This window comes from Elephantulus edwardii, unplaced genomic scaffold (assembly GCF_000299155.1).
Source record: "Elephantulus edwardii isolate Elephantulus edwardi_28Jun2011 unplaced genomic scaffold, EleEdw1.0 scaffold00057, whole genome shotgun sequence".
Classification (NCBI taxonomy): Eukaryota; Metazoa; Chordata; class Mammalia; order Macroscelidea; family Macroscelididae; genus Elephantulus; species Elephantulus edwardii.
This window is the reverse complement of record NW_006399807.1, coordinates 3,133,152-3,157,700: the sequence shown is the minus strand read 5'-3', so window position 1 is coordinate 3,157,700 and position 24,549 is coordinate 3,133,152.

Here is a 24,549-nt window from a genome sequence, read left to right as displayed (position 1 = left end):
GCCAGAGATGTGGGTCTCACTGTCTCCTAAGATAACTATTCCATTTTCCAAAACGCAAACTGTTTTAAAAAGAAATAGGGATCTTTTGCTTTGCCAGTACATAATAATGCTTCCTTCCTCTACCTCTCTATACAAATGGCCATGACACTCTCCTGAGGAAAGCATTAGCAATCTACACCTTCACAGCAAGAATAAGCACCAATGTGCCTTTTGCTGCATGCGTGTGAGCAGTGGTTACTTTTTCCTGCTGCCCAGGAATTCCAGTCTCTTAGGGATTCATGGCTAAATGTCCTTCAACAGAAAAGACAGAAATCCCCGGAACAAAAAGGATTACAAAGCATGAAAGCTTTCAGCAGAAAAAAGGAACTGAAAAAGTGCCAACTGGTATGGGGATGTGGAAGTGAGCAAACCTTTGATCAGTGCTTCATTAGGGAATTGAAGAGGAAAAGACTTGGAAGCTGGTAGAAAACCCAGCAGCCTTAGCAGAATCACACATTTTGAAAATGTTTTTAAGAAATTTTTTTCTTACTGAATTTTAATTTTTAACAAGTTCTCTTCTTTACAGTTTTAACTTATTCGTTTCCCCCAAATGTATACTTTCAGTGTTTAGAAGAGAGAAGGATCAGGTGATTTTAAAGTACTTTGTGTTGTGATAACTTACAGACGCCGTGCAACCAAATTAAGCTAAATGATGATGATATGGAGTGAGGGAATACAAAGATAGGCAGGGACCAGGAGACAGAGATGTAAATAAAACAAACATCCAGAAAAAAGGTCATTTTTAGGGGAAAGCATGCATTCATAATGAGAAACTACTTCCTAAAATTTTAATTGAACAAATAGGATGTAAGGTCACATTGAAGTATACTTACCAGAGATTCTCTAACAAATGTCATGTTCTAATCACTCATCTTGCAAAGTAACTATGTACTGCTGAATTATCTGCAGTTACAGCAAAAATTTATCCACTAAATGAGAACCATCATAAGCATACAGAAAGTAAATCTGACCTGAATTTTAAAAGATACACTTTTTTTAGTATAAAATTTTTATTTTATACTGGTTTACTTACAGTTTGTATACATTGTTTTTCACACCAGATCTTTCCTATTTCCTTAATCCACCCCTCCTTCCACCCATCAGATTGTGTGACCCTATGATACAACCCCATCTTCATCCCTTTGCTACCCGCTCCTCCTCTTAGATCCTAAAGCACATTTTAGTATTTATCTGTTTCTACAATAATGGTCTTATACAGTATTTGTCCTTATGTGACTGAGTTAGTTCACTCATCATAATGTACTACAGTTCCTCTCAAGTTAGGTAGTGATTTACAAAATCATTATTCCTGTGTACTGTATAGTATTTCATCGTGTGAATATAAAATAATTTCTCACTCCATTTGATTGTATTTGGACACTTGGGCTGTTTCTATGTTTTTGCAGTGGTGAATAACACTGCTATCTATGTACATTAGTGCACAAGTCTCCGTTTTTGCCTCAGTTCTCATTTTACCAGGGTATATTCCAAGTAGTGGAAGATCTGGGTCATTTGGAATTTCTATGCTCAGCTTTCTGAGGAAACGTCAAACTGCCTTCCAGAGTCGTGGTACCGTTTACAATACTACCAACAGTGTTTTAAGAGTTCCTATCTCTCTACATCCTCTTCAATTTATTACCTGCTGTCCTGTTAAACTTCGCCACTGTTACTGGAGTAAAATGGTATCTCATGGTAGTTTGAATTTTTATCTCTCTAAAAAAGATACACTTTCTAAAAGAATAACTGATAGTTAATTTTATGTGTCAACTTGGCTAGGTTATGTACAGTTCTCAGTGGTTTAGACAAACATTAGACTATTATTCCACAGTATAATTTAGTACAATGTGATATAATTGCTGTAATCACTTCCCATAATGTTTTTGATGTTGTTAAGTGCCATAGAGTCATAGGCAACTCATAGTGACCCTATGAACGAAAGACCTGAACATTTGTATAACTTTCATCATTTCTCTATGTTCATAGAGTTTACAGAGCAAAGGAATTTCAGATGTAGTTATCACTCCTGCTTCCAAGCCTATTTTAATCTGGGAGCTCCACCAAATACTGTTCACCATGGGTAACCATTATCACATTTGACACATCAGTGTCAAAGTGTTTAGCATCACAGGAACCACATTGACAGACCAGTGCTATACCATTTAGAGAAATATTTGACCAAAACTAATTAAAACCAGGCCTGATAAATAAAAGATCATTAAGTAGGAGGAACTCTTAAAAAAATGACAAATTTTCCAAGAAGGAAATTCCAAATGTAGAACATGTTCTAGAATATCAAACCTTATTGCATCTGAAATTATTTACTACTAGGGTTTTTGTTAGTAGAATCTTGGGGGTGGTTTGTTTCTGATACTATAATCTTCTTATATTTTACCAGTAGACAAGGATGATTTGTAATTAAGTAGCATTACATTACCACTGGGTCAATAGGCAGCATAATGAGAGATGGAGAAAAGAATGCAATCCTTAATGAGCTCCTCTTACTTGAATCCACCATCAACAGCCTTGGTACCAGCAGTCAAGAGATCAGGAAACTTACAGTATTGGAAAAGTCAGCTTCCAGGAACTTCTCCAAAGTCCTAAAGAGCAATGATGTCAGTTTAAAGACTAAGATGCACCTGATTCAAGTCATCATTATCTATGCATCTAAGAGCTGAATGGAATAAGGATGACAGAAGATGAGATGCCTTTGAGTTGTGGTGTTGGAGATTACTGAATATCTCATAGACTGGCAAAGAACAGATACATCTTAAGGAAAGTGTAACCAGAGTGTTGCTTGCAGGCAAAGACAGTGATGCTTCATATTATATGCTTTAGGCATGTGAGGATAGGCTCTTTTTTGGGAAGGGACATCACACTTGGAAAAGTGGAGGGTCGACTAAAGAAAGGAGCACCCTCAATGAGATGAACTGATATTGTCACCGTGGCAATGGGCTTCAATTTGTTGTGGATGATGAGGATGTCACAGGATAGGACAGAGCTCAGACGTATTTACAGTGTTGTTATGAATCATATTCAGATCAACAGCAGCTAACAGCAACAACAGCGTAATGTAATAAAGAGAATCCTTGTTGGTGCAAAGAAATAGAGAGCGTGCTTAGCTGCTAACTGAAAGGTTGGAAGTTTGAATCTATCAAGGCACACCTCAGAAGAAAGGCCTGGCAATCTACTTCTGAAAACTCATCCACAGAAAAACTTGCAGAGCACAGTTCTCCATTGACTCACATGGAGTTACCAGGAGTCTAAGTTGATTCCATAACAATGAATGTTAATATGTCCTAAATAGTAGGAAGAGCTCTGGCAGCCTAGTCTGTGGGAACTGTAATGCTAACCCAAAGGCAGCACCTCTCTGGCAGTTCAAATTCACCCCCAGCTTCATGAGGGCAAGCTCCTACTGGGCAATTTACCACTTTGGAAATTCCACTGGAGAGTCAGCTATGAGTCAGTTCCAACAACGGGACTCAAAAATAAAAATCAGTCACTTAAAATAGACTGTTAACGTCATAGACAATCCTCTTCATAGCCCTGGCTCTGAAACCTTTATTTCTGCTCCATAAATACATAAAATAGCAAACCTCAAAGAAGCCAGTTTTCAGAATAACTGTAGTCTCTCAATAGTGAACTTAGTAGGGGAGATAATTCAGACACCAAAATGTTTTGTTATATGCCGTCGAGTCGCTTGTGACTCATAGTGACCCTATGCACAACAGCCCTAAATTTACTCTGCTCTGTCCTGTGCTAATTGCACTGTCTCTGACACTCCCATCCCAATTACCCCAGTCACTGAATCAATCCACCTCATAGAGGGCCTTAGTCTACTTAAATTATAAGTACTAAAGGACTTTTCCCATAATATAGATCTTCCCCCCTCCCATATCTCTCTTATTCCCCCCACTTTTCGAGCTACTCCCCCTCACTTCTCCTTTTCATAGAACTTATTTTCTCAAGCTGTTCTGAGTTAAGCAGGGTCTGCAAAGACGCTGATGTTTCCACTCTGAGAAGTCTCCAGTGATTACACCCAGTCTCTTTCATGCTAGAACTACATATTTATCAACCCCAGAGAGCAAAGATGAGGCGGCACCAGTATAGTGAGTGATGTTTATTGCTGTCACAGCAGAAATTGTGCTAGGGGAGGCTTCCAGATGGGGGCAGGGGGATCTTGTGGATTGGGGAGGGGTGGAGAGTACAAAGAAAAGGTAGAGAAGGTAAGTGATGAGGTTAGAAAAATAAGAAGAAATAAGACAGAAAGAAAGCAGTCCATAATTAAAGAGGACACACTGGTGTGCACAGTTGCCAATTCCTGCCGGAAATGTCCTCCAGTGGCCAGAAGTGGGTCAGAAGTGTAATGAGCCAGGCAGCCTGACATCTGGACTCTTTAGACCAGTCTCAGGTTTCCACCTGGGTATGACAACTTGAAAGCCTCAGAGATCAGGTGTAAGGGGATAGTTTCCACTGCTCCTTGTCTCTTTCATCTGTCTCACCCACCTATTTCACTGTATGGACACAGCACACCCTTGTTGACTAAACAGAAACCAAGAGGCACAAAAATCCTGACTTGGAGTCTCTCCTCCTCCAGGCCTGTGCTGATTTAGTGTGAAGACTTGCTCTAGCCCCTGTCTACGTTCATAATTTACAAGTTTATAATTAACAACAATCCCTGGTGTTTGGACTTGGGAGCATGCAGCTAATGTAATAACTTATTTCCTCTACTGATAGCCAATTTCCTGGCAAAGGTGATTTTTTTCCAAGAGAACTGGCCAAGAATGAGTGCATGTGTGTTAAGAGGAACACACATTTCTGATGCCAACTGTATACTGTTTCAGGAAATCAACCACATTTCATTGTCTCTGTGTTGGAACTGATACATAGATGACCATCTGGTGGGTTTTCAGAGGAAGTAAATCGCACAAGAAGAGATTTCCCAACTTTCTTCCAAGGAGCAGCTGGTGGATTCAAACTGTGTTTTAGGTTACCTTGCTTGCTGAAACCAAGGAGGACCTGAAATGCTTGCTGTAGAAGGTCAAGGATAGTAGTCTTCCATATAAATTGAAGGTCAACATCAAGAAGACAAAGATTCTCATCACTGGGCCAATTGGCAGTACCATGCTAGATGGAGAAGAAATTGAGTTTGTTAACAATTACAAGCTTGCTCAGCTCCATAATATACACTCTTGACACTAGAAGTCAGGAAATTTAAAGACAAATTGTACTGTTAAAATCTTCTGTCAGGGACCTCTCCAAAGTACTGAGAAGCAACGATGTCATTCTAGAGAGTAAGATGTGCCTGATTCAGGCCATGGTCTTTGCAGTTATTTGTAATGTGTCAGAAAGCTAGACAATGACTAAAGATGACAGAGAATTGATGCCTCTGAGTGTGGTGCTGGAGAAGAGTCTTGAAATGCCATGGACCTCGAAGAAAATGAAAAGATCTGTCTTGGAGAGGGTAAAACCAAGTTTCTTCTTGGACACTAAGATTCTGAAGTTTTATCTCACATACTTTGGGCACATGGCCAGGAGAGCCTAGTCCTCGCACATCATGTGTTAGAAGGGTGGTGGATGGTGCAGGAGAGAAAGACCTGGATGAGATGGATTGATACAGTGACTGGGGCAATGAGGGAAGTATATTAGAGTTAGTGAGACTGGCTCAGGACAGGGCAGGCTTTAGAGCTATTGTACATAGGGTCGCTATGAATCACAGGTAGCTCAATGGCACATAACAACAACCACCACCACTGTTGGATTGGAAGTGCAACTCCTCACCACTATTCCACTAGACCTCCCTAACAATTAAGATACAAGAAAGCCCTACTTGTCCATTTTCCAGGTCAGCTCTGAGACCATAAACTCATGTGGCACAGCCTTCTCTGACCCTAGTTACTAAGAATTAGGTCAAGTTCTCACAAATTAAAGAACACCATCCTTTAAACTTTCAAATAAGTAAATGTGAGTATTAGAGTCCATACATACCCTAACTTCTAACCTGTTCGCTACAAATTCAGAGGTTTCCTTCTAGCCACTCAGGATATGACCTGAGCTTGTTCTCTAACTTCTGATCTGCTGGCTCTCTCTTCTCCATTAGATTAAACCATGCTCAGGCTCACATGCATTTATGTCTTTCACCAACCAAGAAGCCCTTGGAGCTTCATGTCCAGATACTCATCGGGGTCATGACCGATAGATTCATGCCTTCTTCCCTCCATGAAGTTAGCTCATACCAGGGTAACAGGTAGTCTTTGTGGTCTTGCCAGACCTCACTCATTTGTTAAAAAATCCCTAAAATATTTCTGGAAGTTTTAAATAATTGTTGTTTTAAAAAGTTGTTGTCATTCTTATGTGGTATCGAGTCAAGTACAACTCATACCAACGCTGTGAACATCAGACTTGAATACTATACTGTGCTATCTTCACTACATCTGATACACTAGAGCCCATTGCTGCAGTTACTGTGTCAATCCATGTTGATGGGAGTCTTCCTTTCTTTTGCTGATATGTTTACCCTTCTAAACATATCCTTTTCTTAGGAATTGCCTCTCCTAGCAACGTGTCCAAAGTATGAGAGGCAAAACTATGTCATCCTTGCCTCCAAGAAAACCCTGGCTACATCTTTTCCAAGACATACCTATTTATTCTGAAAGAATTGAGGATTTGGAGTTATCACTCAGAAAATAAAGAAAAAGACTGTATTATTGTGGGTCGAGTGTTTACCCTACAGTATGCTTATCCAAACTGTGACTATTTTTAATTAAATTTCTTAGAACACTTTTGATCATGGCAGTGTATGTTGGTAGGTGCCATTGAGCTGAGTACAACCCTTAGTGACCCTATTGACAACAGATCTGAACTGTGTCCTATCCTGTGCCATCCTCACACTCGCTGACACACTCTAGCCTATTGCAGCAGGCATTCTGTCAATCCATCTGGTTGAGAGTCTTTCCCTCTTTTGCCAACCCTCCATATTTTCAAGCATGACATGCCTCTCCTAATAACATGCCCAAAGTATGTGAGAAGAAGGTCTATCAGCTTTACCTTCAAAAAGCACAACAATGTCTTCTCCAAGGCATATATGTTTATTCTTCTGGCAGTACATGGGATATTTAGTACTCTTTCAAACACTACAGCTTCAGAAAGATGATTTAAAAATCACTTTAAGAATAGAATTAAAGCATTGAACACCAACAATTGAAAAACAGATGAGTTGTGGGATGACATAAAGGATATTATCCATAAAGAAAGCAAAAGATCATTACAAAGACACAGGAGGAGAAAAAAAAAGAAATAAATGTCAGAAGAGACTCTGAAACTTATGCAATAGCATCAATAAACAAAAACAAAACAAAAACCAAACAAAGGAAAAAGCTGAATAGAAAACTTCAAAGGGCAACTTGAGAAGACAAAACAAGGTGTTATAATAAAATGTATAGAGAGGTAGAACTGAAGAATAAAAAGGGAAGAACTCACGCAGCATTTCTCAAATTGAGAGACTTATAAAAACAAATTTAAGTCTTGAGTCAATATTGAAGGGTGTTAGGAATTTATGAGGAGGAATGGGGCATCAGGTTTGGAGGAAGTCTCATCAACAACGTATGCTATGCAGATGATACAACCTGGCTTACAGAAACGGAAGAGGACCTGAAGCATTTGTTTCAGAAGGTTAAGGACTGTAGTCTTTAATAGGGATTGAAGCTCAAAGATTCTCAACACTGTGTCAATTGGCAGCACTATGATAGATTTAGATTGAGATTGTTGATAATTTCAGCTTGATAAGGCCACAATCAACACCATTGGCACCAAACAGTCAGAAAATCAAGATGAATTGCATTGGGAAGATCTTTAAGGAACCTCTCCAGAATACTGGTGAACAACGATATCAGTTTCGAGACTAAGGTGCACCTGATCCAAGCCATAGTGTTCACAATTACTTGCTATGCAACAGAGAGCTGGATAATAACTAAAGATGACAGAACAAGAATCAATGCCTTTGAGTTGTGGTGCTGGAGAAGAATATTTAACATAACATGGACTGACAAGAGAACAAACAACTCTGTCCTGGAGAGGGTGAAACTCTCTCAGAGGTAAGGAATTTTGTAAAATTAATTTTAATGAAAGTTTACAGAGACTTGGGGTTTCCAGTCATTCATTGTTGCACTTTTCTCCTCTAAGGATTTTTAAACTCTCTCTCATGTACTCTGGGGAAGTTGCCAGGAGGTACCAATCCTTAGAAAAGGACAACATGCTTGTAAGGATGGAGGGAGAACACAGGAGAGGAAGATCCTGGTTGAGTTGGACTGACATAGTAACTAAGATAATGGGGCCAGGTATGTCAAGGCAGTGAGATTGGCTCAGGTTAGGGCAGAATCCAGAAATATTGTGCAGAGAGTTGCTATGAGTCATAGTTGACTCAATGGCACATAACAACAAACAACAATGGAAAATATACTGAATGATCCAGGAAACAGGAAAAGATGATGGAGGGAATATATAGAGTCACTGTACCAAAAACGAATTGATTGACACTGAAAAAGTTCAGGAAGTACCATATGAACAAGAGCCAATGGTAATGAAGGAAGAAGTTTCAGGTGCACTGAAGACATCGGGAAAAAAAAAGAAAGAAAAGAAAAGAAAAGAAAAGAAAAGAAAGGCCCCAGGAATTGGTGGAATACAGATTGACATGTTTCAACTAACAGATACAGTCCTGGATGCACTCTGTAGTCCATACCAGGAAATTTGGAGGACAAGCTGTCTGGCTGGCTGACTGGAAGGATCCATGTTGTTCCCATTCCCAATAAACGTGATCCAAAAAAATGTGGATTAGTATAGTCATTGTCAAATACACATAGGGAAATCACATTTTCTGACCTCAGAAAAACAGTTCATTGTTCTAACAATAGGACAAAATATTTGATATTGGAAAAATAATCCCTTGGTTACTCAAATTTCTTTTCTTGACTTTCTTAAGAAATATAGGGTAGAGAAATCCTTTCATTGTATGTGTTGAAATATTTTCTTTCTCTAACATTACCTTTATTAAAAATATAATTTTATTTTATATGTGTTTACAGACAAAATTGTATACATTGTATTTCATTCATATACATTGTGTTCACATGTTACTTTATGCACACTGTGTCTTCTAAAATTAATCACCATTGATCTATGCACACTATTACTCCACTATTCAGATCCCCATTAGATCTTGCCTAATTCCTTCACCTCTTCTTTTATTACATACTCATTGAGATAGCATTAATTGTTGAGTTTAGCAAAGATGAAATTCTTCTTAAACCTACACTAAGGACTCTAAATGCTATACTAAAAGACTATTTAATCAAAATTGCATCTCCCTTGAGTATATTTCAATTTCCTGAAAGGAGCAGAAAATACAACTATAGGTTAAGTCATTAAGTTCAAGCAATACAAGCTTCCATAGTTTCCTGGAATTTTGAGGAACTACTACTGATTGGATTGCCAAAAGGACATTAAGAATGTCTTGGAAAAGATGTAGGCAGTGTGCTCCTTGGAGGCAAGAGAACAGTGAAACTTAAATCTCACATACTTTGGGATTAATCTTTGGAAAAGGACATGATGCTTGGAAAGATGGAGGTCAGTGAGGAGGGGAAGATTCTCAGTGAGATGGGTTGCCATAATGACTACAGTGGTGGGCTTGAGATGGTGTCAGAAATGGTGAGGATGGCACAGGACAGAGCACGTTTCCTATCTATTCAAGGGTCACTATCAGTTGTAGTCAACTTGATAGCACCTAATAACAACAACAGAAGAGGATAACTCTACTTTCAGGAAATTTTACAACATGTTTGTGTTTTAGAAAAATATACAAATGGAATAAAATTTCCTTGACACTTTAAAAATATCTTTCTTTCCAGTCTTTACTTTCTCTCATTTCTATTTTCTTAGTAGTTCTAGGGTATAACCTGATATCCCACTTTTCTAATTAAGCTCAAATGATGTCAATACTACTTGTGATGAGAAACGCTTTGTATAGCAAGTAAATATAGGTGACCAAGCCATAAAACACGAAAAGGTCGATCAATACAGGAATATGTACATTTTTCATAGAGTGTTCTTTTGACAAGAATTGGAGAAATGGTGCCTTAGTAGTTGAAGAGTAAAGAGTAAACACAGCCTGAGATTTGGGGATAGAAAACATGGACTAGGCTTTGGTGTGGTTTTGAGCAAGCCATTCAGTAGACTCGATTTCTCCATCTGGATAATAAGAATCATAAGAATGGCTACTTCCTCTGGTGGCTCTGAAAATCAGAAGTGATAATATAGAACATAAAACCTTAAAGTGATAAATACAAATACAGGTTAAGTCTGGGATTTTCCCAAAAGTGAGGCATTCATTGTAGGAGAGAAAAGGGAGCCTTTGTGATGCAGTGGCTGAAAGAAAGGTCAGCTGTCCAAATCCATGGGCAGGGAGAAAGATGTGGTAGCCTGCTTCTAAAAAAGGCATAGAAGTCAGATTTTAAAATTCTGTAGAACAGGTATATTTTGCCCTCTTGTTGTTTGGTGAGTATCTCTGAGTCAGAAGTAATCCTTAGCTGAATCTCCAGAAAGTTTTTAGAGGCAATAAATCACACTGGAGAAGATTACCCATCTACTCCCATGGAGTAGCTGGTGAATTTGAACCACATGTCTTCAGGACTGCAGCACAGCTTCTTCCCACTAGTCCACCAGAGCTCCCTGTATTCTGCACTAGGGAGGGGGTCTATACATTGGCATTTATTTGACATCAATGGTTTGAGTTTGGAGAAGAAAAACATTTTACAAAGGCCCATCGTGTGATTACAACACATCATGTGATGTGTCGCCACTTTAATGGGTAGCCCTAATGAAGAGATGTGATGGCCTAGTGTTAAGGAATTTTACTGCCAGTGCATAGAGAGGTGGATCAAATCCACCAGCTGCTCCATAGCTGAAAGATGGGCAATCAGCTTTCATGTGATTTACTGCCTCTATGGGCCGGTTCTGACTTGTTGGTAAGACAAAAATTGGGCACATAGCCATGGGCAAAACTAACCACAATTGAACCCAACTGTTTTAAGCAGATTTGTTTTAATCAATCATCTGGAAATTATTAAATAATATTATACCTATTGTTTCCTTGCACTGTATTTTTGTACAAATTATATGCCTTGCATATTTTCGCCTACCATAGCCTCTCCACAACATATTTTCATACACATTATGCTAGTTTTTTTACATGTTACTGGACAAAATTAGCATATCATGCTTGCAAAAAATATCTTGGGGGTAAGACATATTTTGCAAGAAAAGATATCAATAACATGCATTTTATCTGTGTAAAAATATGGTACATATACATCCTGAGTTGTCTCATGCCCATACTTCAGTAAAACTAAGATAAATAGCTGAGAATAAATTCTCAAGTCTATTCATTGCTTCACTGTATCTCAGTCCTTTTACTATTATGGCTTTTCTAAAAGCAGGTTAGAAACACTTACCTATCCCAAGGGGAAGAGTAGTGTAGTTGGTGTAAAAAATACCCAGCTGGTTGAGACTGTAAAGGACTCGTGATATTCTCTGCCTGACTTCCCAATAAAAAGGAGGAGGAAAGCTGCTTATTTCCAGAATAACAAGAGCAAAGTGGTTAATTTTTATCCTAGAAAAACACATGGGCCTTTTCACAAAATGCTGAATGATTTTGAGGGGTACATCATACCTTCCCCCCAAATCTGGTTCTATCTTCGTTACTAATGAATTTAAGTCTTTAAGAGAATCAAAGTGTTTTCACAATGTGGTTTCTAGCTACATATATGATCAGTAAGTAATATCAAATGGGAGTGGCATCCACTTCCTAAACAACATGCCTACAGAAACTCTATGAACTTTGATAAATGTCGATAGTTGTAGAGGGGCTTCAGGCCTTTATTCATAGGGTCGCTATGAGTCAGGCTCAACTTGAAGGCAATCAACAACAATACCAAATTTAATCCACAAGGCAAATAGCATGAGGACAAATTATTACCCAGGATTGGAAGATCATTAGAAGATGTCAAGAACAGTAACTCAGAGGTCTCAAAAATAACACAGAAAAAACCTGAGAGAGCAGGTGAAGTGGCAGGAAAGGGAAAATGAGGAAAGCCGGCACTAAGATCTCTGGCAAGTCTGCTTGACTTGATTACTCTGGTTCAAGGTAATTTTTTCAAGTTTAACACAGTCTGAAGTTTTTGCTACTGGACATCTTACAGACATTATTCAACACCTACCTGAGTCATAAATTGCCTTACAGGGACCCAAGTTCTACATGTACCTGTATCTTCTCTGTCTCTTGACATGAAAAACTATTGGAAAATAGAATGCATTTCATTGTTACCCTTTAGGTCAATACCCAGAGCAAAGACTCAATTAATTCATTAACAAATTAGTGAAAAATTATGATAAAGCCTGTTTTATTTCAAGTGAGAAGTAGTTACACTAATTTAGGTGCCTATTTGTATTCATTCAGTTAACCTAATCTATCAGCAAGATACCTTTTTAACCTGTATGCACAACAGATTATCTGGGAGGATGGGCTCTATGAGGAGAAGTGTGGCCTCAGGATTGGTGGAAGATCTGTCAACAATCTGTGTTATGCAGATGACACAACCCTGCTTGCTGAAACTGAGGAGGACCTCATGCACTTGCTGCAGAGGGTCAAGGACTGCAGCCTTCAATATGGATTGAGGCTCAATGTCAAGAAGACAAAGATTCTCACCAGTGGACCAATTGGCAGCATCAGGATGGATGGTGAAGAGATTGAGATTGTTAACAACTTTAGTTTGCTTGGCTCCACAGTCAACACTCTTGGAACCAGCAGCCAGGAAATTAGAAGACATATTGTAATGAGAAAGTCAGCTGTTATGGACTTCTCCAAAGTACTGTAGAGCAATGGTGTCACTCTGGAGACTAAGGTGTGTCTTATACATGCCATCGTCTTTGCAATCACTTGTCATGCATCAGAGAGTTGGACAATGACTAGGGAGGATAGAAGAAGAATTGATGCCTTTGAGCTGTGGTGCTGGTGAATAGTATTGAATGTACCATGGACTGCTAAGAAAACAAACAGATTCATCCTGGAGAGAGTTAAACTGGGCAGATCCTTGGAGGCAAGGATTCTGGAGCTTTGTCTGAAATAATTTGGGCATGTTATAAGGAGGGACCAGTCCTTGGAGAGGGATATCATGCTTGGGAGGGTGGAGGGACAGCACAGGAGGGCAAGACCCTCTATGAGGTGGATTGATTCAGTGACTGTGGTAATAGGGATGGATGTGTCAGAGGCAGTGCTGTTGGCACAAGACAGAGAAGGGTTTAGGGCTATTGTGTATAGGGTTGCTATGAGTCGCAAGGGACTCGATGGCACATAACAACAACATCAGCAAGATAAACAAGGAGGCAGCTACTTGTGACTTTTGACGGAGTCCAAGACTACATTCTTGAGAATAAGGGACTAGGTTTTGTGCTAATGATTAAACATGTCTTAAAAGAGTATGTTCGTCCTGTCAATGGAAATTCCCAATTTCTTGTTTCTGGTTGATCAGAGAAATTCTCTGTAGGAGTTCTCCATTAGTGAACTCTTAGCTGTACTCCTCTTGTCTGGATTACAATAGATCTCTGTAACACACTGTGTCTTATTCGATTGCCCACTTCAGAAAGAAGCTCAGCAAGTTGGTAAAGTGGAAGATGTCTCTCTGATATTCAATCCAATTTCAACTCTAGTTGTCTTTATTTATCCTTCCCTTCTAGACTGGTGCTCTCTTAGATTCAAATGGCATCTTAAGGGGGGAGAAGGGTGAGAAGAAAGAATTTGCAATTGTTTCCCAGCAATGTGCAAATTGGCACTTAATTGAGAATTAATGGTGTGCTAACTGCTCGCTGCAGCCATTCCCACTGCAAATTGCACTGGGACTGCTTGCACTTTTGACTTTGACATGCTTTTTATAGGGGTACATGAGTAATTTGATCTGTAAAAGGGAGAGAAGATTCCACCTCCTGAAGGAAAAGTACTAATTAGCAGTGAAATCTAACTGCTTTTCTCTGGCAGGGTCTCTCTCTTGCTATGTGTGCCTTAATGCAAACTCCTGCCATGCTGAGCTTCTACACATTGGATTGTCCAATCCAGCCTGTTTAATTTTCATTTCCTTCAGCAGAGCTGATATTCAATTAGCCACACCAATGAAGGGATACATTAGCACACATAATAACTTCTTAACTTTGTATAGAGCTTTTAGAGTTTACAAAGTACTTTCACATTTGCTCTTCACAGTTGCATTTAGCAACAATTCTAAGCCCCAGGTTACAGATGAGGAAACTTCATTTCAGAAATATTAAGGTCCAGGTCACACAGCAGGAAGTGGAGGAGATAAAGTACCTTGAATTACTGCATTTTCCCTGCTATTTGAAAGCTGTATGATTGGTATTATGCTTTAGATTCATGACCATCTCCTCTTAACTATGTCTCTCATTTACTCATACATTTATTCCAACATATAGTTTTCCTGAGCATTTAAGTAAAATGCATAGTTCTTAGATAAAATGAAAATATAATCTGTGACTCTAAACTCTCAGAAATATTCTCAAACGTATGGCAAACGCATGTCAAATATTAAAAATATTAAATAAAAACTGATAGCCCAGTCAGTCCTAACTCATTGTAGAGACAATGTCTGGGTTATCAATCATTTGGCCCTTTCATATTTCTAGCTTAGTGCAGGACCAAACAGGTTTCTTAAAGCAATTCCTACTGAGTGCAGTCCAACTCATGGTAACCCAATATGGTTAGGGGAGAATTATGCTCTTTACCAAGTTGTCAATTGCTGATTTTGGGGGAATAATAGGCCTTTCTCTGAGACATCTCTAAGTGAACTCAAAGTTTCAACTTTTAGTTAGTAGAGTGCCATTTATACCACTCCAGGACTCCAGGTATTGGATTTGTAAGATTTTTTTCTTTTTGAAGGCGTATATTATATATCCTTGTATTCTCTATCTCCTTGCCCTGCTCGACTTCTTTATGACATCATTATATCTTTAATTCTTGTTTCTTTCACTAGAATAAAAGCACCATGAGGGCAAGGATCTAAGCTAGTCTCTCCCACTGATACATTTTAAGTATGGAGAGCAGTACTGAGCATTATTTGAGTAGATTACCAAAAGCTGGAAGACTAAGGCTCAATTGTTTACACTTCATGCTTGCTTGGCTTTAGAAACCATATTTTGAATTTAGAAGCATCACTTTTCTGCCTGTCTAAAGAATGAACTGAAACAAAAGTTTCTTATTTGGGAGATTTTTGTGCAAGTACGCTGGAACAGAATGGAGAAAAAATAATATCTTATAAAGAATCACAAATCTGTCTTTTTCTGGTAATGTGACTTTAGAGGACTGTGTTTTAGGTGGATTGCTAAAAGCAGACAAGTCAGGAGACTAGGCATGCTGGGGATGCATTTTACTCTGTAGTTTAGACGTAACTTTTGAAAGCATTTGTGAAAATGAGCAAGCAGATATGAGAATTTCAGCACTCTTACTGATTCAGGTAATGGTCTTTTCAACCACTTGCTATGCATCTAAAAGTCAGACAATGAATAAGGATAACAGAATAATTAATGTCTTTGAGCTATGATATTGGAGAAGAGTAGTGAATATCTCACAGACTGCTAAAAGAACAAATAAATAGATCTTAGAGAAAGTTCAGCCAGAATGCTCATTGGAGGCAAGGATAGCCAAGTTTCCTTTTACAACCTTTGGGAACGTTGCTAGGAGAGGTTATTCCTTGGAAAAAGACATCATGTTTAGAAAGGTAGAGGGTCATCAGGAAAAGAAAGAAAGACCCTCAACAAGAAAAATTAACACAGTAACTGCTGCAATGGGCTCCGGTGTGTCTGAGATAATTAAGATGGCACAGGATAGGGCAGGGTTTAGATTTATCATTCACAGAGATGTTATGAGCTGTAATCCACACAATGGTACCTAATAACAACACCAACAATAACGACAGCCTGGATCTTTTCCTGATCCAGGACAACAATATCCTCCCAAGATTCTTATGAGAGTGGAGTTGCATTCTAGAGAGGAAGAAGATGTCTTGATCTCCCACTAAGTGAATGGGAGCTCTCCAGCTGTGCCAATCCTCATTAACACCCAGTGGGGTGGGAGTGGTGGAAGCCTGTGGAAAGTTCTGGCTCAGAGCCAACCTCAGAAGTCCCCTGAGAGTGTCTTTAATAAACCTCCTGGGATGTTTTTGAAGCGTTTATTAGAATTAAAAATAAGAGTTTTAGTACTTCAAACCAAAAGCAGTTGGATAGTGTTAAATATTATTTCTTAATCCATTTGTTTCATCAAGGAGAGAGTGTCTTTTCTGTTAATAGAGTTGGACGCTGAAAAGCATGGTTAATCTTATACAGCGCGTATGTGGTTGTGGAGAATGACTGGCGCACTGAGAATGGAGCTCTTTCATAATAGGCCGGGGCGAGCACCTGCTAGGTCAGTGTTGTCCAATATGTCCATTATTCACATGTGACCAAGGAGCACTTGAAGTATGACCACGGCAACCAAGGAACTGAATTTTTAGTTCTTAATGTTCCCTCATTTAAATTTAAAAACAAACTAATACTCCATTCAAGTATTGGAACATTTGCAAGGTGTATCTAGAAAAATCTAAAAATGTGACTCTATTTCTTTTCAATTATTATTTTTTCTAAAGGGCAAATATAATCAAATGTTTCTAATGAAAACTTTGCTGTCTTAATTGAGCAATGCTCTGTGCATAAAACACTCACTGGGTTTTGAAGGCTTAGTATAAGAGGGAAAAACTCTCAATAATTAGTCATGTTAATTATACACTGAAATGTTATTTTTAGTTATGGAGTTAAATAAAAAAAATTATTCAAATTAATCTTATCTAGTCTTACTTTTTAAAAATGTTGTTTTGTTGTAGGTGCCAGTGGGTCAATTTCAACTCCTAGCAAGCCTATGGACAGCAACAGAGCTGAACCTCGCCCCCACACCATTTCATCATCTCTGAGATAGTCAGAGATGAAAATCCATGACTTGGATCCGGCACATCTTAGTCTTTAAACTTCTTCAAAGTATAGTTATGAGATATTTTTAAAGTATTCAAGTTGCTCCTATTATACCTTTTTTTTTTACTTTTATATATTGGATTGCATGGAATCATCTTGTTAACACAATCATTACATATTACATATTACATATTACAATTTATATTACATTACATTACATATCATAATAACTACAATCATTCATATACATTTTATTTCATTCATTATCATTACTTTATGCCTATTATAATCTCACGTGTCTAAACTCTCATTGAACTTCACCACCCCTCCACACACTAACTTCTACTACCCCAGTAATTTTTCCTCCTTCCCCCTTTTCTGCCCTATTATACTTTCATGGATAATTTTTTTTCTAAATAATATTCTTTTTTTTTTTTTTTTTAGGGAACGCTAGTAGCCTAGTGGCAAGAATCTACGCTGGAATCTTGAAGCCACACAGTTTTAGTCTACCAGCTGCTCTGCAGGAGAAGCATGGGCAATCTCCTCCAGTGTGATTAACTGCCTCTGAAAACCCACTAAAGGGTCAGCTCTGGGTTGGTTCTGACCCAAGGGTACAAAATAACAACATTGTTTTACTATGACCAGGATACAATTACAATACAATAGCTACATCTTTTTTGTCATATACTCATTATCTTTCTCTCCCCCTAAACTCACACAATGAAAGAAGAAATTGTACTTTCTTGAGCAGTTCTGATCTGAGGGAGAAAGATGAGAAGACCCTTGTCATGCAATTTATTTCCTCAGAAACCCAATAGAGGATCAGCTATACGTCTGTTACAACTCAATAACAAGGAGTTTTAGTGTCTATATTGCCAGCATTTGACAGTTTCTGGCACATAGTAAATGTTCAATAAGCATTAGTTAATTGAAATAATGGTTATGTAACTCAATCAATGAAACAGTTTCTGTGAGTGACAAGAATGACAAATGTCATCTGTTACTTATTAGTAACAGTTTATGGTACAACTTTTTTTGCTGATAAATCACTGACATTCATTTGTTCTGGATAGCCTCAGATAGACTGTGCTTTAACAATCAGTATTGGTCATGCCTTCTCAAATTTTAATAAGTCAGCCATTAGAAGCTGGGAAAAAACTTTCTCTAAGACTAGTCCTATGATCACAGATAGATGATAAATTATTTTTTAAATGTTGCAAGAAGGGGCTAGTCCTTAGAGAGGGACATCATGCTTAGGAGGGTGGAAGGACAGCACAAGAGCTGAAGACCCCTGATGAGATGGATTGATTCAGTGACTGGGGTAATAGGGATAGGTGTGTTAGAGATAATAAAGTTGGTACAGGATATAGCAGAGTTTAGAGCTGTTGTACATAGGGTTGCTGTGAGTCACAAGTTACTCAACAACACATGGCAATAACAACAAGTGGAACAAGTCTACAACATTTTTTTTATTTTCTCACTAATATTTGCCACATGGAGACTCAGTGATTATGGACTGATTAATCGACTCAAGAAGCAATACCAACATAACCCTGTGATTTTTAAATAAAACAGAGAAATTCTTTAACCTGGAAAAAAATAGGCAGCACTAAGAGTTAAAAGGTATAGAAGGCTTACCCTATGGTATAAATTGTTGTTGTTGTTGATTGCCATCTAGTTGAGCAGACTCATAGTGACTCTATGAACAAATGTTATTGTTGTTGTTGTTATGTGCCATCGAGTCATTTGCAAGAGCCCTAAATGCTGTTCTATCCTGTGCCAACCTCACTGTCTCAAACACATTCATTCCCACGACTCCACTCACAGAATCGATCCATCTCATTGAGGGTCTTTCCTCTCCTGTGCCGTCCCCCCCCTCTCCCAAATATGACGTCTCACTCCAAGGACCAGTCCCTCCTTGCAACATGCCCAAAGTATGTCAGACGAAGCTTTAGAATCCTTGACTCCAGGGAACATTCTGGCTTCACGCTCTCGAGGACAAACCTGTTTGTTCTCCTAGCAGTCCATGGTATATTCAACACTAGTCTCCAGCACCACAACTCAAAGGCATCAATTTTCTTTCTATCATCCCTATTCACTGTTCAACTCTCCTATGCATAGCACATAATTGCAAAGACTATAGCCTGGATCAGGTGCACCTTAGTCTCCAGCCTGACATCGTTGCACTTCAGTACTCTTGAGAGGTCCCTCACAGCTGACTTTCCCAATGCAATTCATCTCCTGGTTTCCTGGCTGCTGTTACCAAGAGTGTTGACTGTGGAGCCAAGCAAACTAAAACTGTTAATTATCTCAATCTCATCATCATCCATACTGATGCTGCCAATTGGCCCAGTGGTGAGAATCTTTGTTTTCTTGATATTGAGCTTCAATCCATATTGACTGGCAAATATTGCCAGAAATGCACAATCAGGAGAGGATAACAGCAATGAATGGGACCTTCTAAAATTCAGTCTCTGTGTATTTAAAAAATTGCTTCCATTGGGACACAGCACACAGTGCTACAAGCATGGGAAAAATTTTCTTAGCTTTCTGAAATAGGAAGGGCTAACTTGAGACCACCCTGCATAAGTTGGTGGTCCTGATCCCACACCATTTCAGAGACAAAGGAAGACATTAACCTTTAAAAGAAAGTGCTAAAGGTGAGACTCTGCCACCCAAAGCAAGCCCTTTGGGAGCTTGCAGGGAGACAGGACTGAAACTTCCCTGGGGATAGGTCCCTCCATTTGGGGATTCTTATCTCCACAACTGTGGGCTCATCCCAGGGGCCAAACAAGACAACAGAGCTTGGGACACAGAGCTACAAGCAGGGGAAAGACTTTCTCAGCTTCCGCAAATGACACATTGAGCTGCAAAAAAAAAAAAAGAGAGCTGACTTGAATTCCCTCTAGAAGGAAAAGGCTCAAGTGGAGCACCTGGTCTCAGACCACTTGGCCATTTCATAGATGAAGGACAAATGAATTTGGGAGAGGGGATTACACTTAAATGAGGTTCCTAGAGGGCTGCTGTGTAGAAAAGAGAGAATTTGAAGGATTTTAGAAGAGGTAAATTTTTCCCAGAAAGAACTTTCAGTAGAGTGAGTGAGATAAGACTTACCAACCACTTATTCAGACACTGTAGAAATGGCCTAACACTTATCAAGAAAAATATCACATAATGTTGAGAAAGCAGCAGGCAACTACAAACATTGTGAAAAAACAAAATAAGCCTTCTAAAAAAAAAAGCAGAGAATATTGCAGACCCAATGAACGTCCCAGAGTCAAGAAAGCAGATGATATATATTGATGTGAAGACATTAGAACAACTACAAAAGAAAGTACAAATGATGGAAGAAATAATGGAAGTCACCAAAAGGGAATATCCTAGAGAGAGAACCATAAAAAATACATTGATAAGGAGTTACTTAAACAGGTACAGAAAGAGGTTCAAATGATGGAAGAAACTATGGAAACCAGTAAGAGACACAGGGTCAGAAGAAATATATTGATTAAATATATCACACAACTATGGAAGAAAATGCAAAAAATGGAAGAAAGAATTGAAAATATAGATAAATAGGTACAAGAACTTAAAAAAAAAAATCATCACAAGACAGAGAGGGTATAGCCAACACAACACTGGAAATAACAGAAGTACAGGCAAATATAATGCATAATATTAAGACTAAAATGGCAAAAGAGTCTAACATGCTGCAAAGACAAAAAAAGTAGAACAGAAGAGATGGAGCAGAATGTCAGTGAGTTGGAAGACAAGAACCTCAATGGGACAAAAAAAAAACCCCTCAAAACCTCAAAAGGAAGAACCTCAGCTAGAAGATAAGAACCTCACTAGAAGAAAAATCAGAGAGGAAACATAAAGAAAGCATTAGAATCATGTGGGATGACATCAAAAGGAACAACATACACATAATTTGAATTCCAGAGTATAAGAGATACTGGAAAACCACTGAGAAAATTGAGGAAGAGGTACTAGAAGAAAACTTTCCAGGTATGATGAAGAATGAGGAAATCCACATTCAGGAAGTTCCGTGAACACCAAATAGGTTAGACCTAAAAAGAAAAACATCAAGACATATCATAGTCAAATTCTCCAAATAAAACATAAGGACAGAATACTAAAAGCAGCATGAGAAAGAAAAAAAAGAGTGACTTACAAAGGAAAAATAGTAAGATTAAGTTCTGATTTTTGAACAGAAACCATGTGAGCAAGACAACAATGAGTTGGCATACACAGAAAGTTGAAAGAAAACAGTTGCCAAGAAAGGATTCAGTAGCCAACAAAGCTCTCCATTAAATATAAAGGAGAAATCATATCCTTTGCAGAAAAGAAAAAAAAAAACACTTAAGAAATTTGTGAAAATAAGACAAAATCCATAATGACATTTAAGCAAAGTCCTTCACACAGAGACACCAAAGGAATGTTGATGGACCACTGTGACAAGAAACAACAAAAAAAAGAAACACAGCAAGAAGTGATACATGATTGAGTATTATGGTTAGCACAGGAATCCAGAATTAAGGTTGCATAGAGAAGTGTACTAGGGGTGGGGAGTGGGGGGAAGGGATGTGGGAATTGTCTACTAATGAAGGAATTTTTCTTCTTTTTTTTTTTTTCTCTCTTCAGAGGGGGAAGCGAGCTGCTGGGGAGGGGTGGGAAGGGAGAAAATTGTGGCAATGAATGAATGGAAATCCAAAACCTCTGTTAAAAAAAAAAAGTATAAAGAAAAGAAAAAAGAAACACAGCAAAATGGCAATGATAAAACCTGGCCTGTCAGTAATCACGCTTAGTGAGAATGGACTAGACGCACCAACCAACAGAACAAAAACCCCAAACCCCATCAATATGTTGTCTAACAGAGACACTTCTAAGAAACAAAGAGAAAGATTCATAATCAAAAGTTGGGGAAAAACTATATCAAATAAATGGCATTCAAGAAAAAGCAAAAGTGGAAATACTAATCTCTGATAAAATAGACTTCAGAATGAAAACCACAATACTAGATAAGAAAGGGCACTGTATAATGACAAAAGGTACTGTAGTTCAAGAAGACATAACATTGGTTAACATCTATTCACCAAATTATAGCCCTTTTTAATATGAAAAACAACTGTTAACAGAATTGAAGAAAGAAATAGACAGCATCATAATAGTGGTAGGAGACTTTAACACACCACCCTCACCAAAGAATAAATCAACTCAAAAGAAAAATAGCAAAGATGCAGAAGATCTCAACTACACATCCATCCAACTTCATCTTGTGGATGTATTCCGAGCACTGCACCCAACTAAAATTCAATTCTTTCCTTCAATTTCTTTTCAAGTGCACATGGGACATTTTCCAGAATTGATCACATATTAGGGCACAAAGCAAGCCTCAACACATTTAAAAACATTGAAATAATACAAAATATATTCTTAGACCACAATGCCATAATACTAGAAATTAACCTCAGGAGGGTAAAGCTTATAAAACCACTGATGTGGAAGCTAAATAACACCCTGCTAGAACACAATTGGGTTATAAAAGAAATAAATAATGAAATAAAAAATGTTTTTCAAAACAAATATTAATGAAAACACAACATACCCAAATCTCTAGAATGCATCTAAAGCGGTCCTCAGGGAGCAGTTTATAGCAATAGACAAACACACATAAAATGAAGAAAAAAGCAAAATTAATGTTCTAATACCTTCATCAAATAGAAAAAGAACAACAATCTAACCCCACAGCCTCTAGAAGAAAGTAAATTTTAAGAACAAGAACTGAAATCAATGAGATAGAAAATGAAAGAACAGTTGAAACCATTAACAAAACCAAGAGCTGGTTTGGTTCCTCAAAAGGGTTAATAAAAATTTTTAGAAGTTCTCATTTCTGGCTGTATGTGTCAGTGTCTTTATTCTATAGATTGGGCCTTCTAAGCTTTATCCCAGTTTGTCTCTTATGAGCTTTATGGTTTTGGGCTTTACTCTCAGGTCTCTGATCCACCTTGAGTTGATTTTTGTGTATGGTGTGAGATATGGATCCTGTTTCAGCTTTCTGCAGTTAGTAGTCTAGTTTTGCCAGGATCATTTGTGGAAGAGGTTGTCACATTCCAATTTAATAGGATTTTTTTTCCTTGTCAAATATCAGCTGACCAGTAGAAGGGTCCATTTCTGGGTTTTCAATCTGTTCCATTGGTCTATGTGCCTGTCATTGTACCAGTACCATGCTGTTTTGGTTACTACTGCTGTGTAGTAGGTTTTGAGCTCAGAGACTGCTTTGCCTCCCACCTCATTTTTGGTTTTCAGAAGTGCTTTGCTTATTTGGGATCTCTTTTTTCTTCAAATAAACTTGACAATTTTCCTTTTGATCTCTATGAAAAATGAATTTGGTATCTGAACTGGGAAGTCATTGAAAATGTAAATGTGCAGGGGGGAAGGGAGAATTAATCATTGGGTTGTACAATTTGATAGGTGGGGGGTGAGGGAAATTGAAAGAATTTGTTCAAGTATGTGTTTGAATTTTGTAAATAAACTAGTTGAAAAATAAGAAAAAAATTTCCCAACAGGGTGAAAAGAAAACCTATCAATTGGAGTGAACATTTGAAAATACCAACTCAGACAAGAGTCTCATAACAAAAGTTTACAAGAATGCTCCCGGGCCTCCACAAGAAAATGGCTGATAACCCAATTACAAAATGGGTGAAAGACATGGAAAGATTTTTCACAGAGGAAGACATTCAGATGGGCAACAGACACATGAAGAACTGTTCAAATCACTGGCAATAAGAGAGATGCAAATCAAAATCACAATGTCATACCATCTTACCCCAGTAGCAATGGCAAAGTTTAGCAAGGCAGCAAGCAATAAATGTTAGAGAGGGTGTGGAGAGGTAGAAACACTTATACACTGTTGGTGGGATTGTAAAATGGTACAACCACTGTCTGGAAGACAGTTTGGTGTTTCCTCAAATATTTGAAAATAGAAACTCCATGTGACCTAGTTATTCCACTACTAGGAATAAACCCTAAGGACATTAGAACCAAGACACAAACAGAGATATGTATACCAGTGTACACAACAGTGTTAATTACGCTTCCAAGAACATGAAAACAGCCCAAATGTCCAAGTGGAACAGAATGATTTGAGAAATTGTTGTACATGTACGCAATGGAATACTATGCAACACTCAGGAGCAATGATTTCAAAAAATACTACATAACTTGAGCAAGACTAGAAAACGTTACATTTAGTGAACTAACTCAATCTCATGATAACAATTAATGCATAAGACCATTATTGTAAAAACAAATATTTATCACTAGTAAAACATGTATGGGGGACTCAAGAGGGGAAAGGGTGGGAACAGAGGGGTGAGGATAGGTACGGGCTAAACTACATGGTTGCAATTGCACAGTTTGGTGGCTGGAGGAAGATGTTGAAAGAAATGTGAAGGATCC